General features: G+C 44.0%; 1 protein-coding gene across 1 annotated transcript in view; it reads left to right on the plus strand.

Annotated features, from left to right (window-relative positions):
* The first annotated feature begins 827 nt into the window (after positions 1-827).
* STRBP (spermatid perinuclear RNA binding protein) overlaps positions 828-25160 on the plus strand; it is a 198764-nt gene continuing 174431 nt past the window's right edge. The window contains exon 1 of the mRNA XM_070379031.1: positions 828-846. The gene's annotated coding sequence lies outside the window, so the exon portion shown is untranslated. The remainder of the gene's footprint in view (positions 847-25160) is intronic.

The raw sequence follows: 25160 nt of genomic DNA on the forward strand, positions 1-25160 counted from the left end.
GCTGGGGGATGGGGCGCTCTCTGTTAGAAGAAGCCCTCGGGCTCCGGGCAGGGTGGCAGGGAGGGGGCAGGCCGGGAAGAGGCTGCGGAGCAGGGTGGGCTCGTGCTGTTGTCAGCCAGCCCGGCTCCAGCCGGACCTGCCCCCCAAACTCAGGAGGGCCATCTTTTCATAAAACCGCGGAAAGCTTCCTGCTTTCCCACCCTTCCTTTCAGACCTGTTTCCTGCTTGGCCTCCAAACTTATTCCCATTCCTCCCACCTTCTCCCATTATCTCTGACTTCAGAATGTTTGCTTTGGCTCCTCGGCCTCCTGCCCGTTCTCTCCTGCGGTAGGCGGTGGATACTCAGCAAAAAAAAAAAAAAAAACGCCCTTCCTGCAAGCCGGCCTAGACTCACCGGGGCAGGATTGTCTTCTTTCTACTTTAAGTAAACGGAATTGGCGCAACCTTGGCCTTGGAAGACAGATTCTGTCTTCTAACAACTTTCCTTCAAAACCACAAATGCATTTTGTCTCGATTTGAGGTGGTTCTTGCCTCTCGTTCTCAGCAACCTCAGGGCAAGCGCAAAGGGGCATCTGGCAGCCTTGAGATTTCACAGTGGATGCTGTGCTCTTGTGCAAAGTCGATTTCTCTCCACACCAGGCCGAGAGGGCAGAGATAGCACAATTCTCTGCCCATCCAATAAACATCTATGAGCCAGGCCTTGAGCTGGGTGTCCGAGGATAAAACATCTGCTCCCCAGGCGCCTGTGGCCTTGAGAGGGAGATGGACAGAGAGACTGGACACAGAAAGAGGTACAAGCAACTGTGGGGTCCACACTGACCTCGTACCTGTGGAGCACCAAGCTATGTAAGTTACCGAACCTCCCTCTGCCTCAGTTTCCTCTGAAAGGAGGTTATGAGGTTCCTTTCCTTAGAGAGAGGATTTAAGGTGAGACAGGTGGCTCAGACGGTAAAGAAGCCATCTACGATGCAGGAGACCCAGGTTCGATCCCTGGGTCAGGAATATCCCCTGGAGAAGGAAATGGCAACCCACTCCAGTATTCTTGCCTGGGAAATCCCATGGACAGAGGAACCTGGTGGGCTACAGTCCACGAGATCGCAGAGTTGGACACGACTGAGTGACTAACACTCAGATATGATCTAGAAATGCTTGTGCTGTACCAGACATGTGGATGGTGTCTCTGGGGTGGAGGGGAGCCACAGGAAGTTTCTCTTCCCAGATTTTACTTCTTCTGATGAGACTGGAGCCCAGCCCTGGACCTCTGCCCTCCTGGTGGGGACCTTAGCCCTATTCCTCAACCCCACCAGACTCTCCCCTTTTGTGACCCTCCTATTTGTCCAGTACCTTGCCAAGACCGGACCTGGGCTAAGCTCCCAGGCCCCTCTGATACTTTGCCGGAATGACCTTGAACCATAACTTAACCTTGTCAAAGCTCAGTTTGCTTATCTCTCATACCCATCCCAGAGGGTAGATGTAGGAGCGGCATAGGTACCAGGTAAGGGGATAAGTTGGCGCTCAGACAAGGATTGGTTTGAGATGGGGCATAGCCCCTTCCATACTAGCTCTGTGGCCTTGGGCAACTCACCCTACTTCTTTGAGAGTTTCATCCATGCTTGGGAGAATGGGGATTCGTGTAAGGAGCTGAGTAAGGACTCAGTAAAGGACAGCTATGGTTATTATTATTATGCAGAAAATAAAGGCGACCAGCCAGTGAAGCACCTGGCAGAATGCCTAACACATAATAAGATACTTAGCACATAAATGCTATGGTTGTGTTCGACCCCTGACTTTGTGCAGGTGCTTGGTGAAGGGCTTGAGGACCAGACGTCTTGCTTATTATGCAGACATCAATGCAACCTAAAGCTGAACTCCAAAGCATGGGCAGACCAGTGGTCAGAGCAAGGCAAGCCCACAGGATGCTGGGAATGTGGGGAGAACCAAGAGATTAGTGAGCCAAGCATGAAGAAGAGAGTGAGGCCGGTTGAATGGGAGAGCCCCCATGAAAGCCCAAGGGTGGGGCTTTGAGGGCTGCTGGGCTTTAGGCACCCAAATACCAGTCAGATCTATTTAAAGTACCAGGGGCTGAGCACTTGCTTTGGAGATGCCTTAAGCTTCCCCGGCTGATGAACCACTTCCCAGTACACTTTGGCAGTGTTGCATGATACGCGTGTCTCATGCAAGAAGAACTGAAAGCTGAGTGTGAGCTGGGGAACCCAGAAGCCAGCAGAGATCATGGCAGCCTTCCTGGAAGAGCTGTCCTCATAGAATGAGCAGTGTTTGCTGGGAGTAGAGAGGGCAGGATCTGGAGGGAGAACGGCACAAAGGCAGGACCACAAAAGTTGCTGCAGGGGAAAGAGCAAGGAGATGAATCTCCTTTAAAAAGTGTAATACAATTTAGAATGGTACACTTTTATCATAGGGCATTTAGCAAGGGAGAAATAAAAAGATACAATTAAGAAAAGGAGTCAATTAAAAAACCTTCAGTAGTCTCACTTCCCAGAGGTGCTAACATTTTGTGTGCTTTTTTCTGCTGTTTCTCTATGCGTGTATATTACCGATGTTTTTCTTTTTTTTTTTTTTTTAAAGAAAAATGGACTAATATAATACATACTGTTTGTGACCTGCTTTTAAAAATGCATCATGAACCATGTTCCCTGTCATTAAATATTCTTCTTCACCACTATTTAATGGCCTTATCATATTCTCTCATATGAATGAAACATAATTTATTTAAGTAATTTTCTATTCTTGGGTATTGAAGTGGTTTCCAACTTTTCAATATCATAAGCATCTTCTAAATGAACATCCTTGTGGCTGAAACTCTGTGCATGTCCCTTAATTATATCCTTGGGATACATTTCTAGAAAAGGAATTGCTTGGATAAAGGGATGCAGATTTTAAAGAATTCTAATGCGTATTGTCAAATTGCTCCCTGGAAACCTTGTACCGATTTATAGTCTTGCTAGGAGAATATAAGGGGGCCATTCTAGCATTTCCACTAACATTGATGATTTTTTTTGTGTGTGTGAGTTTGATAAATTCAAGATACTCATGGATCCAAGTTTCTTGAGATGTAAGATGGCAGTGATAATAATGGTATCTATCGTGGATTTGTTGCGATAGTCAAAGCACCTAGTAGACAGAAAATGCTTGAGAAGAAAACTTATCTGAGACTTCCCTGGTGGCTCAGTGGTTAAAACTTCACCTGCCAATGCAGGGGGCTGCAGATCGCATCCCTGGTCAGGGAGCTAAGACAGCACAGGCTTCCTGCCCTCCCCCTCAAAAAAACACAAAACATAAAATAGAAGCCATATTGTAACAAATTCAATAAAGACAAAAAAAAAAAAAAAAAGAAAGAAAGAACACACAACTCACACAGTGGTTAGTGATTCTTGTCACTTGATTATCCCTGGAATGAGGAAGCCCTGTGAGTCAAGGTTGAGAAGACAACTTGGAAGCCAGCTTTGGAACTGACTCTGTTTATCTTCCCTTTAACTACAAAATTCGTATATGCTTGTAAGAAGCAAAACAACCCACAGCTGGGATGATATTAAAAAAAGTGAAAGTACTCCTTCCTTTCCCCACAATTCTCTCCCCAGAGATTAGATGTATAGCCCCTAGATCTTCTCTCAGACCTTTATAAACTCTGTGTGTGTGTGTGTGTGTGTGTGTGTGTAATTTGTTGTTGTTTTGCAAAATGGAATCCTACATAGGATTTCACTGTCATCTCATGATGGACAGCTCTACCTTACACTTTTAAACTTTTGTTTGGATTCCACGGCTGGGTAAGTCATGATTTGCTTATCTTTCTCCCTAACAATGCAATAACAGCTCATCCTCACATGCGTATCCTTGCATGACTGAGCAGGTATCTCTCTAGTCTGGGTTCCTGGCAGTGGGATGGGAGGTCAAAGTGCTTAGACATTGTCACACTGTCAAGATGCTCTTTTAACTCTAAAAGTTCTGAAAGAAACCTGAAGTGAAGCTGGAATCTGTCTCCAGCACCAGCTTCTGGCTGTCCTCTGCCTTGAAGCAAACCACAAAGGAATGTTTCTCTTGTTAATTAACTGGGGTTCTTATTAAACACCTTCCCAGCTAGCCAACCGCTCTGACCCAGCCATTCCTGGGAGACATCCTGATGAGAAGTTTCGTGTTTTAATTTATACATCTTCGATGACAGCTTTTGTGTCAGAGTATGCGCTCTATAACCAAATATTAAATGATCAGAGAGACACTGTTCTTCAACAGCAAACACATGTGAAGCCCAGACTGTCTGCCAGACTCCTGGGGAGGGAGGTGTGGGCACTAAGTCTTGGCCCCTAAGGATGCAGAGTGCAGTGGAGGGGCTGGGGGCTCAGGTCAAGGATGACGACAAGGTGTGGTCGTTGGATCATGGGGGCACAGGGGAGAGAACAAACTGCTCTCTCTTTGGGGAATATGGAAAGTGGACGTTCAGCTGGATCTCAAAGGCTCAGGAGGCCTTTGCCAGGTGAGAAAGAGAGAAGGGATTCCGGGCAAGGGGAGCAGTGGTGGATAAAGGCCCTCCTTTTGTAATTTGAATAGGAAGCTGCAAAGTGGAGTCTGATGTGGTTAGGAGATTAGTTGTAGGGTCAGGGAGGTAGGGTGTGGGGGTTGTCCATTGGAGAAGAGTCTGGAAAGGAAGACTGAGGCAAAACCACAAGGAGCCGCAAATTCAGGTCGAGGGGCTTACACTTTATCCTGGAAGAGATAGTGAGCCACTGAAGGTTTTAGGCAGGGCTGACACCATTAGACCTGTGTTTTATTTATTTGTTTTTATTTATTTATTTTAAGAAGTTCTTTATTTTAGTCTATGCAGCATGTGGGAACTTTATTCCCCAACCTGGGATCGAACCCCTGTTCCCTGCAGTAGAAGGGTGGAGTCTTAACCGCTGAACCACCAGGGAAGTCCCAAACTCGTGCTTTATTTTTTATAATTACCAGCTTGATTTTTGTATTCATTACACCCCTATTTTATTTTTTAAGTCATTTTATCACCAAAACCATTTCTTGTCACAGCTTGTAACGTGTAACATGTAACCTTATGATGTTTCAGTTCAATTCAGTTCAGTCACTCAGTCGTGTCCGACTCTTTGCGACCCCATGAATTGCAGCACGCCAGGCCTCCCTGTCCATCACCAACTCCCGGAGTTCACTCAAACTCACGTCCATCGAGTCGGTGATGCCATCCAGCCATCTCATCCTCTGTCATCCCCTTCTCCTCCTGCCCCCAATCCCTCCCAGCATCAGAGTCTTTTCCAAGGAGTCAACTCTTTGCATGAGGTGGCCAAAGTACTGGAGTTTCAGCTTTAGCATCATTCCTTCCAAAGAAATCCCAGGGCTGATCTCCTTCAGAATGGACTGGTTGGATCTCCTTGCAGTCCAAGGGACTCTCAAGAGTCTTCTCCAACACCACAGTTCAAAAGCATCAATTCTTCGGCGCTCAGCCTTCTTCACAGTCCAACTCTCACATCCATACATGACCACTGGAAAAACCATGTGATGTTTAGTTTCATGCTTTCTGAAATGGTGTCCTTTAACTCGCTTCATTGCTCGTTATGCTCTGGGATTTGTCCTTGTTGTGTAGCTGTGGTTCCTTCCTTTTCTACAATGTGTGATACTCCTGGCATGAAGTACTATCTATCTACCAGGTTTATCATACTCCCAGTGCCCAGGTGAGCTTTTGTGAATGAGGCTACTGTTTATAAAAGCTGCATCACTGCTGCTGTTTTGAGCAGGGTTTCTGAGGACGACTCAAGAAGGCTCTGTGCGCCACCCCCACCCCAACCACCACTTAAAATACCCTAGCCCAGACCTATGTTTTAGAAAGATCACTCTGGTGATATATGGAGAGTGACTCACCAGAGGGAGTCAAAAAACCTAGAGGGAGAAAAGACCAGTAAGGTTTTTTGTGTGTTTTTTTAAATATTCATTTTTTAAAATTATTATTTATTTATTATGCAGGAGACCCAGGTTCAATCCCTGGGTCAGGAAGATCCCCTGGAGAAGGGAATGGCAACCCACTCCAGTATTCTTTCCTGAGAATTTCATGGACAGAGGAACCTGATGGGCTACAGTCCATGAGGTCACAAAGAGTCGGACGCTACTGAGCAAGTAGCACTGCTTAAATATTCATTTATTTATTTGGCTGTGCCAGGTCTTAGTTGCAGCATGTGGGATCTAGTTCCCTGACCAGGGATCAAACCTGGGACCCCTGCATTGGAAACTTGGAGTCCTAGCTGCTGGACCACCAGGGAAGTCCTAAGACCAGTAAGTTTTTAACTAAAGCTATTCATATTACTAAAATTCTTTTAAAATGTGAATTAAACAACAAAGATGATTTTTAAACCCTGTGCCTAGTTCTCTGGTAAGTGGTGGAGGAAGACCCACTACCTCCAGCCTCTGTCACCGCTAGTCGGATTGCAAAAATAAGACATACCATCAGTTCATTTCTTAGGTTCATTTGTAATCAAATGAGCAAAACTGAAAATAATAATGAGATGATATTTCACCTAATATTGGCAAGAGTGTCAAGAAACAGGTACTCCTTAAATATGGTAATGGCAGTATATGTTGAAACAGAGTTTAAGTTATGAGAAGCCTTTAAAAAAATAATATGTACCTTTTTATCTAAAAATTTTGCCTCCAGGAATTTATGCTAAAGATAATAAAAAAGAAAAAAACTTGAGAATAAAGGTATTTATTAATCTGTTATTTATTACCAGAGAAAATTGGGAGGACTTAAATGTCTAAATTAGGATAATTGTTAAGTAAATTATGGTTATAAATACATTTTTGCACATGTTAAAATCATGTTTTTAAATCAATACCTAATAACATGGGAAAATTACTGTTCTATAATGCATTTAAAAGCAGTATGTAAAGCTATATAGAGCATGATCCTATTTGGGTTCTCTAAATATGTGATCTGTTTCTAACTCTACCTGGAAAAAAATCTACAATATGATTAATTGTGGGTTTCTGACTAAATTTTATTTTCTTCTTTATTGTTATTATATTCTAAATTTTCTGTAGTCAGAATGTAGTACTTTAATAATTAGAAGAAGCCATGAAATTATTCTTTACAATTAAAAAAAAAGGGAAAGGAAACCCATGCAAGTAGATATAAATGACTAATAAAAAATAGCTAGCTCAACCTTGCTAGCTATTAAAAATGCAAATTAAAGCAGCTGTGTGATGCTGGTTTAACTGACCAACTTTAGAAGAAAAACCGCTAGTTCACAATATGTTTTGGCAACAGTTTGGTAAGAGAAACACTCATATACGGATAATTTGAGTGTAATTTGCTTCAGGCTTTCTGAAGAGCAGTTTGACAATATATATCAAAATTATTAACAGTATATAATTTCTCCATAGAGTTGATTTTGAAGATATGTATTTGTAGTCCTTGGATAGCTTAAGGAAATAATTGTGGAAGTGTGTATAGTATATAAGCAAGAAAGCCTATCACAGCACTTTTAAAATATATAATAATAAAGAGTTGTTTGTTTTAGTATTATATTTATAGATATGGAAACATGTATAACATATTGTTAAATTTTGGGCTCTCCAGGTGGCATTAGTGGTAAAGAACCTACTTGCCAATGTGGGAGACACAGGTTTGATGCCTGGGTCAGGAAAGATCCCCTGGAGGAGGGCATGGCAACCCATTCTAGTATTCTTGCCTGGAGAATCCCACGGACAGATAAGACTGGCAGGGTATGGTCTATAGGGTCGTGAAGAGTCAGATGTGACTGAGGCAATAAAATATAGATAAAAACCTGCCCTTGGTGTGGTCCCTTAAAAATTATATGTACATATATGTAATAATTAGGTATGGAAAAGCATCTGGAAGAATATACCCCAAAATGTTAATATTGGTCATATCCAGGCAGGTGGGATTATGGTAATTTTTAAATACCTTCAAGACTTCCCTGGCATTCCAGTGGTTAGGACTCTGTGCTCTCATGACTGAGGATCGTTCAGTCCCTGGTAGAGGGATTAAGATCCTGCAGGCCATGAGTAAGACCAAAAAAAAAAAACCCCAAATGACAACAAGTGAAAGTGAAAGTGTCTGACTCTTTGGGACCCCATGGACTAGAATTCTCCAGGCCAGAATACTGGAGTGGGTAGCCTTTTCCTTCTCCAGGGGATCTTCCCAACCCAGGGGTTGAATCCAGGTCTCCCACATTACAGGCAGATTCTTTACCCCTGAGCCACAAGGGAAGCCCAAGAATACTGGAGTGGGTAGCCTATCCCTTCTCCAGGGCATCTTCCCGACTCAGGAATCAAACTGGGGTCTCCTGCATTGCAGGTAGATTCTTTACCAATTGAGCTATCAACAAACAAAAACTTCAAAATAATTTAAAAACTTTTACAGATTTTGAAATACAAATTAAAAATTTAAAAATGTCCCAGCTAACAAGCAGGCTGAATGCTCAGAGCTAAGTGCTACCATGGGTTCTGCAGGGTCAGCCTCCAGAAATAGGCTACAGGAACCTCCCTGGATGAGTGAGAGCCCTGCTCTCTTAGTCCATGGAGGAAATGCTTCCAATTTGCCTCCTTCCCAGGGTGGTCCCAACCTGTAGTATGATGAGGACCCTGGTAGAGATCTCAACCTCAGGGCGGGGCCAGTGCTGGCTCCTGTCACCTAACCCCTGGGAACTGTTCCTCCCACTTTTCCCTGCTCCCCACCACTGAGTGTGTGTGCTGTGTACATGCTAAGTCACTTCAGTTGTGTCCGACTCTGCAACCCTGTGGACTGTAGCCCGCCAGGCTCCTCTGTCCATGGGTTTCTCCAGGCAAGGATACTGGAGTGGGTTGCCGTGCCCTCCTCCAGGGGATCTTCAAGCTTCTTTGAGTTTCTCAGATGAAACCTGCTTTTCCTTTCCAGAAGATCTTAGCTGGAAGGGTCTCTGCTCCCTAAAATATTCTTCCCTCTCCCTTCCTACTTTTCCATCACCTGGAGGAGTCAACTCTGCTTCATGTTTCATCTGAAAAGTCATCTCCTACTTTTGTATATGATAGTTATATTTACTGTCTTGAGTGTGGTGATGGTTTATAAGTATCAATATATGTCAAAATGTAACAAATGTGTATTTTCAATATATGTGCAGTTATTACATATTAATTATACTTCAGCAAGCTGAAAAAAGTCATTTCCCAAGTAAGGTAGGTCTGAACTCCTTCTGTCCCCACCTCCAATACCCCAACTATATTAACCTTCTTTAGTCTGTACCATGAGTAGGAGTAAATGACTCACATTTTGCATGGTGATGAATGAATGATTGAGGGTAAAGGAGAGCCAACCTGTGTTCAGAGGATGGTGGAGACTCCAGGAGGGAGGAAGGGGCACAGTAGGGAATCTGGAGATGGCAAGTCCAGAGGTCTTACCTTACCAGAGGTAAGTCGGAGGTCAAGCCAGATCTGGGTGTCCCATCATTGAGGGTATGCCAGATAGTCTGCCTCAGCTTCCTCAGTCTGAAAATCGAGGAGAATTATAATATCAATAATGATAATGTTAAGCATTATTTTTGTTGATGTTTAAATGATTTAAGCACACAGCTTAGAACAGTGCCTGACCTATTGGAGATGCTAAGTGTTCTTATTGAGCCTTGTTTGGCTGTGAATAGCCCTGGTGATCGATAAGTCTGGGAGCCCCTGGTATAAACCTTTGGTCAATTTGGATTCAAGTTGAAGGCGGGTGACTTCAGGGGTCATCTCCTTTCCCTCAGAGACCCATCTCATCCTCTGTCCTCTTCCAGTCCACTGTTTGACAACCCCCATCCCTTCAACCTTCTCTGCAGTGCTTGGAACCCCTGCCAGTTTCTCTACGTGATCTTGCAAAGCTGTCTTTCTACAGCCTCCTCTCTCTTCACGACAGGGAGGCACATATGTTGCAGCTTATGCTTCTATTTAGAGTTGGGAATTTGAGAGGGTGCACACACGTAGACAAGAATTTGTGTGCATTCTAGTGTTGAATTGTGGGGTTGTGAACACACGGGTGTCTATGCACGTACATGTGCTTGCATGGACCCACATGGTTGTCCATTTACCCATTTTCATGGGCACATGAGCTCCCGAATGACTGGGTGAGCGCATGGATGGGTATGTGTTTGGAGTATATACACACACGCACTTGTGAGCAGACAAGGGTGCCCACGACCATGTGCTTGTTTGGTGTGGTGCAGTAGGATATATTCCACGTGCATCTGGGTTTGTGTGCATGTTTGCACATGTGTGCTTTTGTGTATCTGTGTGCATATGGTGTGAGCTTGCTTCTCCTTGCGCCCCAGGAGGCACCAAGGCAAGTGCAAACTACAAGGAACAAAGGAATAATCTGCATAATTTAGCCTTTGATCTCTGCCACCCCCAAGCCTCCTTTGCTCTCAGTCCAGCTGCCAAGCTGTTTCCTCAGCCCTGCAGATTCTTTGAGCTTTGTCTTCTGGAAGCCTCCACCTCTCCTCATCACCCCATGAGCGAAACAGGGATAGAAAAAGGTAGTGAGCATGTATTGATGCCTGTGGTGCACTAGGCACCTGATGCTTGACATGCATTCACAAATCTTTGCAGCAGCCCAGCAAAGTATAACCGTTTTTCCCATTTGACGTTTGAGGAAGCTAAGAACCAGGGGAATGAAGCCGTATCTCTAAGGGATGGAGCTATTGAACTCAAAGCCCATACTCTTTCCCTCCACAAGATCGTCTCCCTGGTGCATGCCCAGGTCCTGAGAAGTTAAAGTCCAGCCAGAGCTCCTGGAGGAGGGGATATCCTGGGAGACACGGTCCGATGTGGAGGGAAAGGGAGGGTAGGCTGGGCATCAGTAGGGGCCCCAAAGGTTGGCACTTACTAGGTCAAGAGGGCAGAGTGGAGAAATTCAAGATGTCTGAGTGGTCCCTGGGTGGAGTGGGGGAGAGCCGAGGATGGAGCAATAGTGGAAAGATGAAAAAGCATCACCTTTTCCACTCCTGGTTTCCCTGGTGGCTCAGACAGTAAAGAATCTGCCTGCAATGCTGGAGACCCGGATTTGATCCCTGGGTTGGGAAGATCCCCTAGAGAAGGGAATGGCTACCCACTCCAGTATTCTTACCACGGACAGGGGAGCCTAGCGGGCTATATAGTCCACAGGGTCACAAAGAGTTGGACATGACTGTGAAGGCTACATCAAATGTCTCCATTTCTCAACTGGAAAATGTGTGTAGGAGACGGGTTTTAGGTCTTTACAAGCTCTTGTTAAAACTAGTATTTGTTGACTCTACCGTGCTAACTCATGTGACCTCATAATCATTTTATAAGACCTCATAATCATTTTATAAGACCTCATAATCATTTTATAAGACAGTTATCCCTATTGTTCCCATTTTACCGATAAGAACACTGAGTCTCAGAGGGGTTATGTTGCTTGCCCAAGTGGCAGAGCAGGAAACAAACTGGGAGCTGTCTGACCCCCACAAGGCGTCCCTGTTTTAACGTTTAAGACAAATAGTATATAAAATACAAATGACATAGCAGGCACTCAAATAATATATAAAATACCAATGACATAGCAGGCACTCAACACATAGAAGCGAGTAGTAATCACGGTGATGATGATGAAGATGTGTTTTGCTGAGGGTTGAAGCAGCATTAAATTCCTGAAAAATCCCACACTGCTAGTGATCTTTTTTAGAACAAAGGCTTCTTTCCTTTCTGTGCTTGTGATAGCCAGACCAGACTCAAAGCCCAGCCACCACTTTTAAGCCTTGTGGTTCTGAATGCCCTAACCAATATGAGCACCATTTTCTTACCTATAATGTGAGGATAATAATAGCCCTGCCCAGTTCTTCAAAAGGCTAAATGTAGAGTTACCATATGACCCCAGTAATTCCACTCCCAGGTGTTTACCCAAGACAAATGAAAACAGAGATCCACAAAAAAATTGTACATGAATCTTCTCAGCAGTGTTATTCATCATTTTTACTTGTTATTTGACTGCATCTGGTCTTGGCGGTGGCACGCGGGATCGTTGCTGTGTCACGTGACCTCTGTCGTTTCGGTGTATGGATTCTCTAGTTGTGGGATGTGGGCTCGGTAGTTGCAGCAGACACTCTCTGAAGCACAGGGGCTCAGTACTTGTGGCACACGGATTTAGTTTCTCTGTGGCATGTGGGATCCTAGTACCCCAACCAGGGCTTGAACTTGCAGTCCTTGCATTGCAAGGCAGATTCCTAACCACTGGACCACCACGGAAGTCCCGAAGCAGTGTTATTCTTAAGGATGGAAAAGTGGAAACAGTTCAGATCTCTATCAGCTGATAACTGGATTAAAAAAAATGCAGTATGTCCATACAGTGGATGGATTGTACATACATACAATGGATTCATCAATAAAAGGGAGTGAAGTATTAATACATGCTGCAGTGAGGATGATCCTTGAAGACACTGTACTCGGTGAAGGAAGCCAGTCGGCCAGTCGAAGAGATCACATAGTGTGATGCCACTGATATGAAATGTCCAGAATAGGCAGATCCATAGAGACAGAGAGTGGACTAGTGGTTGCCAGAAAGAAGAATGGAGAATGACTGCTAATGGGTATGGGATTTCCTTTTGGGGTGAAGAAAATGTCCTGGAATGAGATCGTGGTGATGGGTATACCACTTTAGGAATATACTAAAAACCACTGAATTGTACACTTTAAAAGAAGGAATTTTGTGGCATGTAAATTATATCTCAATTAAAAAACACAACTCGATCTCACGGCGAGGGAGGGTGGAGGGTTGTGATGTTTAAAGGAGATAACAGAGCGCGCCTTGTAGCCTGCCTTTTTAAAATGCTAGCTACTGTGATTACTGTTCTTATTCCTAAATGATAGGTATTATTTAGTTCCTTAACCTGCTTTTAGTTCCTTAACCTCCTCAGGGCTTGACTGCTCACCGACAAGCAGGAGTGATATTCCTTTAATTAGTTAGGGTTTCTTAGTCACAGATACCTACTCTGGCTCATGAGTATAAAGGGAATTTATTGGAAGGCTGTAATGTGGATGACTTTGAGGCAAGGACAAAGAGCTAGGCTTAGAAAGAAAAGGCCCAAGGACAGAATCTAAAGAAGAGTACAACAGAGGAGCGATGGAGTTACTGGGGAAGCCTGGAGCTCCGGAGTCAGGCTGTCTGGGTTTGAATCTAGCTCTGCCCAGAAGGGCTGTGTGGCCTTGCTCTGTTGGCTCAGTTTGTTCAGCTGCTAGACAGGGAAGAGAGGAGGGTTATCAGGCCTCCTTTGTAAGATCCTTGTGAGGGTTCAGTGAATTAATGTCCATCAACACTTATCTTAGTACCTTGTACTGTAAACACTCAATAAATATTACTGTTATTGACAGGGCCTTATTACTGGGATGATTCAACTTGACACAGTTTTTCTGACCATGCCTCACTCTGTTCAAGGTTCAGATCCCTAGAAAAGGTGATGGGTCTAACTCAGGTCACTCACCTATTCCTTGACCAGGCAGGGATGGGAAATCTTAATTGACAGCCCTGCCAAAACTGCAGGCTATGGGACAAAAAAAAGGAAAGTGAAGTCGCTCAGTCATGTCTGACTCTTTGTGACCCCATGGACTATGGCTCCTCCGTCCAGGGGATTTTCCAGGCAAGGGTACTGGAGTGGGTTGCCATTTCCTTCTCCAGAGGATCTTCCTGACCCAGGGATCGAACCCAGCTCTCCCACACTGCAGGCGGATGCTTTACCATCTGAGCCACCAGGGAAGCCTTAAGGGACACAGGCGATACCCAAAGGAAAAGCCTGAAGAAAGAGGAGCAGGGCTTAGCAGCAAAACCAACCCAAGCCCCCAGCAAATACTCTCAGATGTTAGGAAGATCAGAGATAATATGAGCAAAGTTCTGGCACATTGTGGGCTCTTAGTTACTGGGATTCTTCTCAGTTGATGACTGTTCTCTACCTGGAAGTTCTGGATTTTTCATTACCATTGAAATATAATTTGAGGACAGATGGTAAAGGCATTTGCACTTTATTCTATGAAACAAGCAGGGAGGACCATCTCCTGAAAACCCCACAGCACACTCAGAATCCCCTGGACTGTGGTCCATAAGCCTCCCAGCTGTGTTACCCCCAGGCAATTACTAAGCATCTTCAGCCCTGTTTCCCTGTGCATAAAAGGTGCGCACATCTTGGGTCACTGTGGGGTTTAAATGAGATAGTATTTGCAAAATACTTAGAACAGTATCTGGCCCAAAGGAAATGATCAAAAAACCATAGCAATGATTTATTTATGAAACATAGTTAAAAACTCTGCCTCACCAGATTGGTGGGAGAATCAGTTGGGATCAAAGAAGCTGTAGCACTTGCACTGTGCCACGTCGCAGAAAGGGACTTCCTTGATTGTGATCACCACAGGCAATGAGACACACCCTTAATCTAATTACAGGCTTTTTGGGTGAAGCAAAATAACGTTAAGTGTACATATTAGTGATGAGATGGAGCCTGATTTCAGAAATATTAAACTATGAAAAGGGTGTGTCTTAGAGTGGAAGAAATAAAGTATTGATAATTCAATGTTTCAAATAATTAAAGAATGTTCTCATAGAGTCTGTTACCAGTTTCCCAAAACTTAGAACACAATATTGCTTACTTAATGCTAAAAGAGCGCTGAGCATAATTTAATCTTTCCTTGAAGCTTCTGAATTTCCTTGAAGGCAAGATCAGCAATTTTAAAATACACTTTTAGATCCTCTAACTCAATGATTCTCAATCCTGACTACACATTAGTATCCCCCGGGGAGCTTTTAAAAAATACCGTTGCCCAGGTTCCATTTCAAACCAATTAAATCTCTGAGTCTCTGAGGGAGGAGCCTGAGCACTGGAATTTTTCGAAGCTCCCCAAGTAATTCTGATGCACAGAGTCTGAGAACTGCTCTTCCCAGCAGAGGTTGCCACTGTGTTTGGAGATGAGGTTGAAGAGGTCTGTAGAGGCTGGATCTCGGAGGGTTTCATACAACACAACACAGGCTCAGTGTTACTCTGTAAGATGGCGAGTTACTGAAGACTTAACAAAATTGTTCATCTGGTGTGAATTCAAGTTAGAATGGCCACTCTGGGGACCTGTGGGGATGACCTGGAGTTAAGACAAGAGGAGGAGGACCTAGAGGAGAGGCCACTGCAACTATGCAGATTCTATGATTATCTGTTACAGCGTAACAAAACAGCTCCCAAATCTCCTGGCTTTAAGCAATGATTTGTTATTTCTTCTGATTCTGTGGATTGGCCGCGCAGTTCTGCAGACCTCACTGGTACCCCCTCACACAGCGGCCTTCAGTTGGTGGACTGGTTGGGAGCCAGGCTGGCTGGAGCAGTCGCACTTCTCTCCAGATGGTCTTTCATCCTTGACTTCTTCTCAGCATGGTGCTCTGGGGGCAGTGTTCTAAGAGAGTGGAGACAGAAACTGCAAGATGTCTTAAGGCCTAGCCTTGGCAGTTGTACACTAACCCTTCTGCTTGATTCCACCAGCCAAAGCAACGTACAAGGCCAGCCTGGATTCAAGGGGTGGGGAGAGAGGCTCCACCTTTTGGTAGGAGGCAAGGCAAAGTCACGTTGCAAAGGGGTGTGCATGTGATAGGAGGAATTTGTAGACTTATTTCACAGTCTACCACACAGATGGAAAATGCTGAAGCCTGGCCTAGGGCAGGGCAGTAAAAAGAAGTGAATGCATTCATTCAGTCAGTCAGGTGGCTAGCCATTCATTCAATAAGAATTGATTGAACACTTCCTGTATGTCCGGCTCTGTGTGTGTTAGTTGCTCAGTTGTGTCTGACTCTTTGCGACCCCATGGACTCTAGCCCACCAGGCTCCTCTTCTGTGGGATTCTCCAGGCAAGAATACTAGAGTGGGTTGCCATACCCTCCTCCAGGGGATCTTCCCGACCCAGGGATTGAACCCCTGTCTCTTGCATTGCAGGTGGATGGATTCTTTACCATCTGAGCCACCAGGGGCATTGAAGGGGATAAAGCTGTAGCTGATGATGAGCAAGTACTACTCTCATGGAACTTGCTAGCTCGGGGCAGGGGAGATAGGCATTAAAAGGCAAATCAATATACTATGGTTCAATGTGGAATTGAAAAGTGCTATGAAGAAACATAAAGTAGGATAAGGAATGAGAGAGAACTATTTTCGATGGGGTGGTCCAGAAAGCCCCTTTGAATAAGTAACATCTGAGCAGAAATCTGAAGGGAGTGAGAGAGTAAACCATGCAGATGTTTGGAGGTTGGGAGGAGACCAGCAAGTGCAAAGGCTCTGAGACAGGAGCGTTCTTCATCTGTTTGAGAAAAGGAGTCCCATGTGGCTGGGACACAGTGAGCAAGGGAGGGATTGAGAGACGAGGTGGGAGAGGCCAGTAGGGGGTCAGGACTGTGAGACTTTGTAGGACATGATGAATTTTTGGAAAGGGAGAGCCTTTGGCATCTTATATAAGAGCATAATCTTTTGTTTCCAAAGGCTGATACTAGCTGCTGCGTTGAAAAGATTGAAATCTGGGAGACCAGTTAAGAGGCTATTGCTTGGACAACATTTGTAGTGGAGAAAGTGGGGAATAAACATCAGATTCCAGGTACATTTTGAAGGCAGAGTTGATAGACTTTCCTGAACTGTTGGATATGAGGTGAGGGAGGAGAAAATAAAGTCGTAAGCTTTCGGCTTTAGCAGCTCAGTCAATCGTCGTGCCATTTAGTTTGCTGAGATGCGGGGTCCCTGGTGAAGAAATAGATGAGTTGGGGGGAAAGCACAAGTTTGGTTTTATGTATTTATTTATTATTCAGTATAATGGCTTTACAATGTTGTGTCAGTTTGTGCCCTACAACAACAGGAATCAGTAGAAATATACATGTATCCCCTCCCTCTTGAGCCTCCCTCCCACCCCTCTAGGTCATCACAGAGCATCGAGCTGAGCTCCCTGTGCTACAGCTGCTTCCCACCAGCTAGCTATTTTACACATAGCAGTGTGTATATTTCAGTGCTGCTCTCCCAGTTCATCGCCCCCTGCTCCCCCCTCATGTCCACACATATCTGTTCTCTATGTAACATGTTTGATTTTAGATATGTGAAGCTTGAGATGCTTTTTAGATGTCCAAGACACAGGCAGTTAGCCACTGAGTCTGGAGTCCAGGCTGGGGTTGCAGATGGCAATCTGAGCAGTCTTCAGGGCTATGTCAGATCTTGAGATTGGAATGGATCACTTATGGAGTAGGTGTGATAGTGAGGAGGTCTGAAGATCCAGCCCTGGGGCACTCCAATCCCAACAGAAGAAGGATTAAGGGAAAGGATGCAGCCCTACAGGGACTGAGAAGGAGTGGCCAGTGAGGTGGAAAAATAAGGAGGGCTCGTGGAGTCCTGGAAGAAAGATTTCCCAGAAAGTCCTGGAAGCCCTTGAAGAAAGATTTTCCAGAAAAGAGCAGAACAGTGGTCTCGGATGCTGCTGAGGCTTGGCAGAGTCACAGTGCCAAGGCAGTGGGGAAGAGGCAGGGAGTGGGGTGCATTAGACAGGAGCTAAACTGAGGCAGAGAAAGAACTAACCACTGGGATTCAACAACATGAAAGACACAGATGACCTCGATAAGATTAAGTGGAGCAGAGTACAGTGGGGTGAGGATAGAATAGGATAATTGCAGAGAAAGTCGTGTGTGTGTGTGTGTGTGTGTGTGTGTGTGTGTGCATGTGTGTGTGTTTAGTTGTGAAAAAGTGGAATATTTGTATCTTGGTGGAATAGTTTGCCAGAAAGGGAAAATTATCAATGATGCAGGCATGAAAGGGGGTCAATTGCAGAAACAAAGAGCACGTGATCCGGTGGACAAGGGCAGCAGCAGGCCTCAGGTAGCAGCAAGCACAATTCTTCCTTTGTATCCAGAGTGAGGGCAGAGCTTGGAAAGGGCTCCGAGGCAGGTAGATTGAAAGATCTGGTGTTTGGAGGGTGTGGAGAGTCAGGAGGCATTTGGAAAGTAGAACAAGGAATGAAAGCTGTGACCTCAGGATGGAAGGCGGCTCCCAGCAAGACCATCTCTTATCAACAACCTCTCCCAACACCCCGCCTGCGCCCGGCCTGGCGCCAGGCAGAGGGGCTCTCTGATGAGTCACTGGGTGCCTCTGCCGGGGAGATGCTGAGGAGTTCACAGCCTAAGAAGGGAGACAGACCTGTAAACCGACAACTTCAATACAATGTGCTAATAATAAAGACCCGTTCAAAGTGTTTTGAGAACAAAGAGGGAGGGAGTAACTCTGCCTGGAGGGGTCAGAGAAGGCTTCTCAGAGGTGAAATTTAAATGAGGCTGCAAGGAGGACTGGAATATTATCAGGCTGGCTGAGGGGAGGAAGGTCATTCAAGGTGGAAGGAACATCATGTGAAAGCTGCTTTCACAGGATGGGCAAGATCCTTCTACTGCTTCTCTCCCTGCTCCACCTGTCTGTCTCTTTTCTTCCTACCGCTCCCTCCCCGCCGCCCCCCCCACCCAACCCCTCACCCCAAGCTGTTGTCTCTCAGGCTTTCTTGGTTCAAGAGGAAATTTTTCTTTTTTGGAAAGTTTAATAAACTTCCGTTCAGCCTGTACTGAGTCATGACAAAGGTGTGTTTCACACTTAAACAAACGTCTCAGATGTTATTTTTTGTACTTGAAGAACAAGCTATTTTTAAAGAAATCCAAACTCACTGGGATTCAGCAAGGACGATTTCTGTGACCTCTTTTTAAGAAGTGAGCCTTTGAAAGGAGCATAGTGACCAGCGGTGGCAGCATAAGAGGACCTCCTGGCAGTTCTTTCCTTTAAATGTTTCAGTGAGCTTCACCTTACTAAGGCTTGCATTTTATCTTGGCTATCTGGTCTTCTGGAAAACTTTCAGGGAGTATGCAATAATTATCCAGTAACAGAATGAGTGGAGATGAGGCCTCCACTCTTAGAGGTAGACCAAGATAATAGTGGGGAGAAGGGGAGGATGGAGAGAATAGGCTGGATTTGAGAGAAATTTATTTTTATTTTTTCGCCAAACGCTGCAGCATGTGGGATCTTAGTTCTCTTCCCTCCAACCCCGCCCCCCACCCAAGGATCAAACCCACAGCCATTGCCGTCTTAACCCCTGGACTACCAGGGAAGTCCCTTGAGAGAAGTTTAAACAGAGGCAAGGCCATTTCCCACAGTGGCGCTGTACTAATCTCGTATGGGTGGCCTGTCTTTGCCATCAGTTCTTCCCTCCTGAGCATATGTAACACTCCTCGATGGAGTCTGTATCTCCACCCACTTGGGTCTGGTCGGGCCTGTGACTACCGTGATCCACTGAACCCAGGGACGATGACGCTGGGCCAGTTGTAGGACTAGCTTTAAGAGCTACTGTTGTGAGAATCTTAAGACGTACAAAGAGGCTGCATATAAGTAGTCCAGTTCACATTGCAGTTGAGCTCCCCAGCTAAGAGCATGAGTGAACCATCTTGGATGTTCAGCCCCACAGACCACTTCAGCTGAGTTCAGCCCCAACTGACCTCTGACTGCAACTTCATAAGGGACCCCAAGTGAGAAGCACTCAGTGAAGCCCAGCCAACCTATCAGACCATGAGAGATAATAATTACTCTGTTTTATTCCAAGATAGACATTTTAAAACAACAATGCTAGTATCATTCCTAACAAATAAGATTATTGAGAGAAATTCAAGATCTCTTTGTTACTGCTTTTTCCCCTTTATGCTTAGAATATATCTCATTGAAGATGTATGGTCAAAAAGTACTTTCTTTTAAGGTCAATTGGGGTAATTTTTTTTTTTTCCTGTGGGCATGTTATCAACCTCATATAAAGTTATGTTCATGTTTTGACTTGTTTTTCATATTAGGGATTATTTAAAAATTTATATGACTTAATGATTTAAATATTTACATAAATTATTTATGGGATTTCAAAGTCAAAGCTATTTAACAAGGCTCATTTAGAGAAGCCTCACTTCCAATATTTTTCCTTCTACTCTGTTCTCTTTCTCCCCCATAGAACTCCTTTTAAAGCTTGGTTTCTCAACCTTGGCACCACTATTTTGGGCTGGATTATCCTTTGTTATGGGGGGAAAGAGAGCTATTCTGTGTATTGTAAGATATTTAGCATCATCCTTGGATCCTCCCCACTAGATGCCAGTTGTTATAAAAACCAAAAAAAAAAAAAAGCCTCCAGACATTGCTGAATGTTCTAGAAGAGGGGTTGAGGGGATGAGGAAGGAATTACACCTAGTTAAGAGTCACTGTTTTAAGGAAAATGATTTCTTGCTGGCTTGAATATTTGACCCCTAGTCTAAAATATCTGCATTTTATGTTAAACCCATCATTTTAGGCAACCCCTTTGGACCAACATGAGCACTAAATTTAGGGCATCAGGAATCACTCATAAGATGGCTGTCCCAGTCATCCAAAATATGCTTATATTATTATTATTTGTAGGTTATAAGATACATAATTTAGAAACTTCTCTTAGAACTTTTGGACCCTAAAAGTGTGTGCACCCAGAGATCCAGACACTGCAGTGCTTTCCCTAGTTTGCAAAGTACCGGGGTTGGGTGATTTCTTAGGGCATTCCTGATGTCTGAAAGTAATCTTATCCTAAAAGTCAAGAAACTTGCTTTTCAAACTGGAGTGGACAGCACAGTGATTGAAAACACCAAGTTGAATCCCAGGTCTTTAGCTTGTCAGCTCTGTGCCTTAGTACAAGTTACATACCTTCCTGGAGCCTTAAATTAAAATGAAAATTAAAATCCTACTTTATAGGATTGTTATGAGGATTAAAGACATGATGTGGAGTTCCTTGGCTGTCCCATGGTTGAAGACTCCACATTTTCATTAAAAGGGGTGTGGGTTTGAATCCCTAGTTAGGGAACTATGATCCTGAGTGCCAAAAAAAAAAAAAGACAATGCATGTTAAGTGCATAATGTACTGCCTAGAATATAATAAGTGCTTAATAAATGTTGGCTGTTAGTGTAATTACCGTCAGGGCTAGGTGGTGGTGTGCCAGGGACTATTCAGAGCCACTTGATAGATGAGGAGTATCTTCTAGAGTGAATTTCTTCTTGAAGAGTTGGAAAAATGGGTTTAAATTTTTTTTTAACTCTTTATTTACTTTCATTTTTGGTCCCACTGGGTCTTCACTGTTTGCACAGGCTTTCTCTAATTGCTGCAAATGGGGGCTGCTTTCTAGTTGCAGCGCACGGGCTTCTCATTCCAGTGGCTTCTCTTGTTTCGGAGCTCAGGCTCTAGGCGCGTGGGTTTCAGTAGTCTCAGCATTTGGGCTCAGTAGTTGTGGTGCACAGGCTTAGTTGCTCCACGGCGTGTGGAATCTTCCCGGACCAGGGATCAAACCCACGTTCCCAGCATTGGCAGATTCCTATCCACTGTGCCACCAGGGAAGTCCCAGGCTTTGAATTTTTCTCCTAAAGGGAAGTAATTTAAAACATTATTTTCATGTTAAACATGGGAATAAAAGGTGAGATGTGTATGAATTTAAAAGATAAAAGGTGAGACTTCAAAGAAATGTTATGCTTGAGGTGGACGAATTTGGGCTTTATCCTCAGACCTCCTGTGAGAGAACTTTGGTGGAAAGTGTCAGCAGTCGATCTGTGCTGTTTTGCATCTTTAACTGATAGAAGTATCAGGGATATTAGAAGTCCTTCTGGAAAGTGGGGGCTTTCTGACCTGGAATTCCTGGTATTTTCTTGTCTTTTTTGAGGTTTGTTAGGGCTGGGAAAGTCTGCTGGGCATACATTCAATAAATATTTAAGTGCCTACTCTATGCCAGGCACTATTCTAAGGCATACAAAGAGAACAAATCAAAGAAATATTCTGCCCACGTGAAACCTTCAGTCTACTGGTCATTCAATATCAATAACTATCATAGCCTCAATGAGAGAACTGAAATGGGGAACAGGAGGGGCAATAGGTTCAGGGTTTCGGGGAAGAGATCCAGCACTTATGAACAGTTTCATAGCTTGTATGAGTCCAAATAGATATCCTGAATAGGCTGTTGAATGAGAGTCTAGAGCCATAGTTCTCACCTGGAGCTTTTATTTTTAATCTTTTTTTTTTTATTAAGTTGATATGTTGCATTTTCATTTTTCTTCAGTTCAAGAAATTTTAATTTTTTTTGGCCTCGTGGCATGTGGGGTCTGAGTTCCCTGACCAGGGATTGAACCTGGGCCCCCTGCAGTGGAAGCGTGGAGTACTAACCATTGGAACGCCAGAGAATTTACTCACTTGGAGCTTTTAGACATTTGTGATGGAGTTTTGGTAGTCATAATGGCATTTATCACAGGGAAGTGAAGAATGCTAGATATCCTGCAATGTATGGACAATTAGGCATCATGATTTTTTGAATGTCACACTGGGCATTTACATAGGTGAAAGTCCTGTGTACAATTATCTAAGCCTAATGACTAACTCCCTTTTTTCAAACAAAGACAAAGTACATTCTAGCATGATTTTAATATTCCAGGGAGGCAAATACTATGCAAAGTGAATGAAGATTACACCTTTTTGTGTTCAGACTCTACCAAGGGTTATTCACCATTTTAGAAAATCATGTCAGCAACCACAATTTTGCTGTGATGTTCAAGTCTCCTCCAGTTGGCATCTGAAGCTGTTGGTTTTGGGTCAATGGTTCTCAAACAGCAAGGTGCATGTGATCACCTGGGGATCTTGTTTCTTTTCTTCTTTTTCTTTAAAGAATAGAAGAGACTGTTTGGAAAACAGTGGAAAGAATCCAGGAGAGAAGAAGAGGCTGACCACGACAGAGGCACATTAAGGGGTGAAGTTCCTTAGAGGGTAGGTAAGGAGGGCATCCAGGCACAGGGGAAGGACCTGGTCTTGGTGAGAAGAGCTAGTTTTTGTACAAAGAGGGGAGGATGAGAGAATGGCTGGAGCTACATGTAGATTTAGAAAGATGATGGCACAAAGTTGAGGGATGTCCCATCCCCTAGGTCCCACCCGTCACTTAGGTCAGACTGGCCACCTTTATGTTTACAGCTTCTTTCTACAGTGGCCTAGGGTTGGGGGAGGGGTGGGGAAACAATTGGAACACCAGACTGACTTATACCTCTCAGGGCAAGTACTTTGGAAACCAGGAAATATACTGGAATAAGAGAAAACAGAAACAGACTCACAGACATAGAAAACAAACTTTTGGTTACCAAAGGGGAGGGGAGGGGGTGGTAAATTAGGAGTATGGGATTAACAGATGCACACTGCCACATATAAAATAGATAAATAACAAGGGTTTACTATACAGCACAGGGATCTATATTTAATATCTTGTAATAAGTTATAGGAGATCCAACCAGGCCATTCTGAAGGAGATCAGCCCTGGGATTTCTTTGGAAGGAATGATGCTAAAGCTGAAACTCCAGTACTTTGGCCACCTCATGCGAAGAGTTGACTCCTTGGAAAAGACTCTGATGCTGGGAGGGATTGGGGGCAGGAGGAGAAGGGGATGACAGAGGATGAGATGGCTGGATGGCATCACTGACTCGATGGACGTGAGTCTGAGTGAACTCTGGGAGTTGGTGATGGACAGGGAGGCCTGGAGTGCTGCGATTCATGGGGTCGCAGAGTCGGACACGACTGAGCGACTGATCTAATCTAATCTAATCTAGTAAATTATAGTGGGAAATAATTTTAAAAAGAATATGAACGTATATATAAATCACTTTTATGTATATATAAAACTAAATTTATATATATATATAAGACTAAATCACATATATATATATATATATATAAAATAAAATTAAATTGAAAAAGCAAGAGCGTTCCAGAAAAACATCTACTTCTGCTTTATTGACTTCACCAAAGCCTTTGACTGTGTGGATCACAACAAACTGTGGAAAATTCTGAAAGAGATGGGAATACCAGACCACCTTACCTGCCTCCTGAGAGAGCTGTATGCAGGTCAAGAAGCAACAGATAGAACTGGACATGGAACAACAGACTGGTTCAAAATTGGGAAAGGAATACGTCAAGGCTGTATATTGTCACCCTGCTTATTTAACTTACATGCAGAGTACACCATGGGAAATGCCACGCTGAATGAATCACAAGCTAGAATCAAGATTGCCAGGATAAATATCAACAACCTCAGATAATGCAGATGATACCACTCTAATGGCAGAAAGCAAAAAGGAACTAAAGAGCCTTTAGTTGAAGATGAGGGTGAAAGAAGAGAGTGAAAAAGCTGGCTTAAAACTCAACATTAAAAAAACTAAGATCATGGCATCTGATCCCAACACTTCATGGCAAATAGATGGTGTAACAATGGAAACTGAGAGACTTTATTTTTTTGGGTTCCAAAATCACTGCAGATGGTGACTGCAGCCATGAAATTAAAAGATGCTTGCTCCTTGGAAGAAAAGCTATGAGCAACCTAGACAGCATATTAAAAAGCAGAGACATTACTTTGCCAACAAAGGTCCGTGTAGACAATGGTTTATCCAGTAGTCATGTATGGATGTGAGAGTTGGACCATAAAGAAAGCTGAGGGCTAAAGAATTGATGCTTTTGAACTGTGGTGTTAGAAGACTCTTGAGAGTCCCTTGGACTGCAAGGAGATCAAACCAGTTAATCCTAAAGGAAATCAGGCCTGAATATTCTTTGGAAGGACTGACGCTGAGGCTGAAACTCCAGTACTTTGGCCACCTGATGCTAAGAACTGACTCATTGGAAAAGACCCTGATGCTGGAAAGATTGAGGGCAGGAGGAGAAGGGGATACCAGAGGATGAGATGGTTGGATGGCATCACCAACTTGATGGACATGAGTTTGAGCAAGCTCAAGGAGTTGGTGATGGACAGGGAGGTCTGGTGTGCTGCTGTCCATGGGGTCTCAAAGAGTTGGGCATGACTGAGTGACTGAACTGAACTGAAATCACTTTACTGTACACCTAAAACTAACACAATATTGTAAATCAGTTATACTTAAGTTAAAAAAGATATTGGAGGGAATTCCTTGGCGGTCCAATGGTTAGGATTCCTTGCTTCCACTGCTAAGGCAGTTTGATCCCTGGTCAGGGAATTAAGATCCCACCATGCTGCCCCTTGTGCCCGCCCCCCCCCCCAAAAAAAGATACTGAAATAAGAGATACTATTGAATACTTAATGCTGTCCAGTC

This window comes from Bos mutus, chromosome 11, assembly GCF_027580195.1.
Source record: "Bos mutus isolate GX-2022 chromosome 11, NWIPB_WYAK_1.1, whole genome shotgun sequence".
Lineage (NCBI taxonomy): Eukaryota > Metazoa > Chordata > Mammalia > Artiodactyla > Bovidae > Bos > Bos mutus.